A 5,731-nucleotide genomic window follows, 5' to 3' on the forward strand; every position below is an offset into this window, starting at 1 on the left:
GGCTTGTCGCGTTACCTTGAATTGACATTTTCATAATTAAATCAATAATGGGTAGTGCTCTATGGGACTTGTGCCCTGTCGCGTTATCCTAAATTGACATTTTCAAAATAACATAGTTAAATCAATGAGAGGTAGTGCACTATAAAACTTGTGTCTTGTCGCGTTACCTTAAATTGGAATTTTCATAATTAAATCAATGAGAAGTAATGCACTATGAGACTTGTGCCCTGTCGCGTTACCTTAAATTGACATTTTCATAATCAAATCGATGATAGGTAGTGCATTATGGGACTTGTGCCCTGTAGCGTTATCTCAATTTGACATTTTCAAAATAATTTAATTAAGTCGTAGAGGAGATAATGCACTATGGGACTCGTGCCCTGTCGCATTATCATTTCCTGTTTTAAAAATAAATAAATGAAAGAATAATGATTAAACAAATATTTTCGAAAGAACTGCGTAGCCTTGATTTCTCTATTGTAGTTAGAGATACGTAGGAGCAATTATTTTCCTGTTAGACACAAAAAAATAAAAAATGTTTTTTGTCTTTCTTTATTTTGTTTAATAAGGTGAATGTAAAATTAATGTTTTGAATGAATATCTACGTAACTCTGATCTAGGTACCATTTTTATAACGGGCAGTATGAGATGCCTAGTACCTTCCTCGTCCGTAACCGACTCCCGAACTCAATTTCTATTTTTGAGCAAATCAACCATATTTTTAAATTTTAGTTTTCCATGTTTTCCCTCTGAAAAACATCGATGGTGACTCCATTGCATATTTCTCGTTGCACCCACAAAAGCGGATAGCGACATGAGCCATGTTAAATTTTATCATGTGTATATAGGTTTAACATTATGTTGTTCTTCCTCTATAATTTTTTTTTTACTTTGCTACAAATAGAAAAACACTATCTAGAATATCTTTATTCAAATGTTATAAAACCTTTTTTTTTACTTTTTACTTATACGGATTCACCAGAGAGAATCTTTCAAATATGTATCAAGTGCAATCTAAGTATTAATCGTATGTTGGTTTTGTGTTTCAATCTAGTTCTTACAGTTCTAAACTCCATGGAACTCTGAACTGAACTGATTATAAACAATTTATTACAAATTAACTGAACCATATACTTCTCTAATCACATGTTTAGAACAAGCAAAAATATTATACACGTACGAATACCTGTTTGAGATAAAAATAAATAGTTAAGTATGATAAGAAAAATTACATATCAATAGTGTACTTATTTTACACTTGGTACATTATCAATTAAGTTACTATGTATATGACTTTTAATTTAAAAGTCACTACTTTTAATACATAAATAGTGAATAATATACTAATAATATACATGATTAATGCATACTCATTAAAAACTAATTTAAAAAAATAACTTCAAATTTTGAAAAAGGTGTATAAAACTAATTTATTATTTAGGAAGTGCCAAACGGCTAATGATGAGTCAAGGATCCCACACATAAATATGGCAAGAACATAAAATAGGAAAAATAAATATTACTAATGTTACAACAGTAGTTTTGGATTAATCATTCCCAAGCTCCTTACGTTATATTTGAGAGTAACAAAGGAAAGAGAATGAGAGTCATAAGGTGCAAGGTGAAAGAAAGGAAGGGAATGAGAAAGAAAGACAAATCAACTTAATTTTTTTTTTGTGTTTGGGAGTGTGAAAATTTAGATGAGAATAAACTAAAACAATGATTGTGTAATAATATTGTTTTACTCTCATTTTAAAAGTCTAATTAACAATGCAAAATGGACAAGAATGTAATTAATTCTTTTTATTAAAAACGTTTAGATATTTTAATATGTTCTCTAAAAAAACCTAAATTGGGGAACGCTAGAAATTAACATGCGGAGGTCTTTAAAGGGCTCCAAAAGATCTTCAAAAAATTTCCATCCTTTTCGGCTAACTCCAAAATAAGGGGTACTCTTTCTAAAATCATCATTTTCCGTCTCTCCCTCTTCAAAACAAGACTCCTAAGTATAGTCTTAGTTGACCTTAAGTTGGTCTACTTCATAGTCTCTAGTCATGACCGAGTTAACTTTAAGTTGGCCTACATCTTCATTCATCCATTCTTATTGAAATAGGAATAATTTTCACTCGTTTATCGCTATGAGATTCTTATTTCTTAATAGACTGTAATATTTATTCATTGACAGTGTAAAAAGTTATACATAGTCAGTGTATCGTCCACTATTTATTTATATTACTTTTAATTAAAAGTCAATAGTGATTAAAAATAAAAGGTAAATAATATACTAATAATGTAAGAAAACTCTTACGCTGTCATTGCATAATCTTTTTCTCTTCTTAATAATATTCATTACACAAGAACTTCATTATGTTCATTCTTATAAGAAAATGTGGACCCCAAAGTTAGAAAAAAGTAGAAAGAAAACATTTATTATTATAATATATAAAAATGTGGACATGTTGTGAGACTCAAATAAAAATAACAATGATATTTGTTAGACGTGCAAGTGGTTACGTTTTAAACTGTGAAACTGATGGAACGGAACCGAGCCAAATCAAACAACAAAATGCGGTCCGATTCACTTTCGCAATTCGGTTCAGTTATTTTTTTTAAGGAACCATTTATGTTCGGTTCATGTTTTAGAAATTTGGGAACTGTTGGAACCAAAGTGCATATTAAAGAAATATGTACTACAAAATAATATTGTATTATTGTTTGATTTCTTCAACCAAATTTGTGGCTTAAATTATTAAGTTTGTAGAAATTGTAGTGTTATATATGTTACTAAATTGTTATTATGTTAGTGTTGTATATATTATTACTTATTAAATTGTTATATATATATGTGATAATATGTCTTTTAACTTTCGTGGTACTTGTTTTGAAAGTAACATACACCATAAATTGCTATATACATGTATTAATATTGTTATATATCTTACTAATTGTTATTTGTAATGTTATATATGTTACTATTATTATGTTAGTGAGTGATATATATGGTACTAAATTTCTATGTATATTACTAATCGTGAGTTATATTGTTATATATGTTAGTAATTGTGAATCATATTATCATATATGTTGTGAGTTGCCTTTTTCTTCATAGATTATCTAATTGTTTTACATGTTATTAATAATAAATTATGAGTTTCAATTTTTTTACAAATTGTAGTATTTTTCCTAGACAAACAATTTCTTTTGTAATAGAGTTTAAACTTTCAATTGTTGAAAAAAATAAAAAAATTCATGAAAATCATGTAACCAAATCAAACATTCATGAGCGGTTCAGTTTAGTTTTTGCAATAAAATTTGCAGTTAATTGATGTGAATATAATATTATAAATATTATTCTTATATATAATATAATAAATTATAAAATAATATATGAGATTCAAATAAAATTAACATTGATATTCTTGAATAGATTCTCTAGACATATCATTTGGGCTTTCCTCCCTGGTACTAGACCTAAATTATGACATATGGTATCTAAAAAATAAAGGGGCCACATTTTCTTAATTAAATAATTAAAAATATATAAAAATTATCCTCTTCATATTTCAATATTAAAGAGTCTAATGCTAAAGAATCTCGGGATAAATTCAATTCATATCATTTTATTAAGTGGGCTTGGACTACCCACTTATGTGTATAACTCACTAACCCACCAATTTAGGGCTTAGGATAGAAGATGGTCCGAGAGAGGAAAGCAAAGTTGTACCAAAATTACCAATATATATTGAGTGCAATTTAAGCGTAAAATTTTATTAAGTCATTATTTGAATTAAGAGTAGAATTTCCAAATAATAACATGTTAGTCTAAAAAATTTGTTATCCAATTATTTTATCCCATGTATCATTTCTATACATTTACATATGAGTACTCATCTTTTTTGAACATATACAAAAACCCCTTATATGTATATATGCATTTCACTAACTATCCATTCACAATAAATAAGTTGTGTTCTTTTAAAAAAAATGATGTGTGTAATTAAGTTAAACAAAATATGCTATATTATCAATATAAATTCAAATAATGTAAGAGTAAATGTTTCTTCAATATTTTTGTTTTGTTACAAAATATATCAATAATTTTAAGGATATTTTGTTTAAATTATTCTTATACTATATTACAATATCAAAAAATATTGAAGATATATTGACTCGTATATTATTTAGATTGTCTTTATAATATATCATATATTGTTTAATTTAATTACATTTATCATTAATTTTTGTTTGAAATATTACATATATATCTTATGTATAGATAATTAATATGATGTGTATATATATATATATATAAAGTAGAGAGTTTATATAAGTGCAAAATATAAATGGATAATTTATGTATTATCACCAAAGCTCATTAACCATGTTATTTATTTCATAGCAACTTACACGTGTGAGAATGGAGATGACATGCTACTTTATATTTTTACTCAATTAGAAAGTCTAAGTTAATTAAGAAAAATTATAAATATAAAAATTAATATTTTTATGTTATTTTATGAGGTTGGATTTTAGAGAGAAGGAAGACATAATTTTCATGCGATATATGAATTTGGTTACAGAAGCCATATTCATCAACACCTTAAGTCATTCTTTTGATGAGAATTGACGACTCACAATCACCACACACTGTTTCAACATAACAACCTTCATTTCTAAATCGTCTCAAATAAACTTTCACTTTCTTTCAAAACCTTATTTTTTCAGAAGCCATGGCTGAAAGTGGAAGAACTACTAGCACCGTGAAATGGTTCAACGCACACAAAGGTTTCAGATTCATAGCTCCCAACGATGGCGGTGAGGATCTCTTCGTCCATCAAACTTCCATCCAATCTGACGGTTATCGCACCTTGTCGGAGGGCTAGTTGGTAGAGTTCACCGTCGATCGACGACAGTGGTAGAACCAAGGCCGTCAATGTTACCTCCTTAAGATCTCTGCTCCTAACCTTGACACAATTTTGATGAAGACGCCAACATCACCAAAAAAAAGAAAAGGAAGAATACTTATGAAGACAATGAAGATTCAAGCTTCAAGATATTCAAGACTTTTAGTATATGTCTAAATAGGTACTTCTATCCTACACTATTGAATATATAATAGTAGTATTGCTCAAAATATTTTTAGAGAATATTAAAACACTTCAAGTTTAAATAAAACAATTTTCAAAATACTGTATAATAAGTTACTGAAATCTGAGTAAAAGGTTACATGAGTGAGAACAGAGTTATCCAACTTAAAACTGATTAGAGTAATCCATTACTGTTTTTGAATAAAAGATTACCAGTGTTAATGAAGTTGAGTAATCGATTACTCAACATGCTCTAATCGATTACTCTAAGTGAATTTTAATTCACTGTTGGATAAAACATTTGTGTAATCGATTACTTAATGCTGTAATCGGTTACTGAGAGTTGTTGCATCAAATTTTCAAATTCAAAGTGAATAGATTTCAATCCAAAAGACATGGTTCCATTCCAATCATTTCCTACCTTTTCAAAGAGACATTTTGGCTTATTGGAAAACCTATATAATGGTATTGAAAATTATAATTGTTCTTTATTAGAACACAAAGATACGGACTATGGTTGATCAGATGTTGATGAAAGGGCAGAAGATAGTCGTCAAAGCAGCAGGAGGAAGTAGGAGAGTTGGACCCGCCGGTGGAGGTACCTGAAAAGGTTCTCCGACGATCAAGTCAGTGTATGAACTAGT

This window comes from Lupinus angustifolius, chromosome LG14, assembly GCF_001865875.1.
Source record: "Lupinus angustifolius cultivar Tanjil chromosome LG14, LupAngTanjil_v1.0, whole genome shotgun sequence".
Classification (NCBI taxonomy): domain Eukaryota; kingdom Viridiplantae; phylum Streptophyta; class Magnoliopsida; order Fabales; family Fabaceae; genus Lupinus; species Lupinus angustifolius.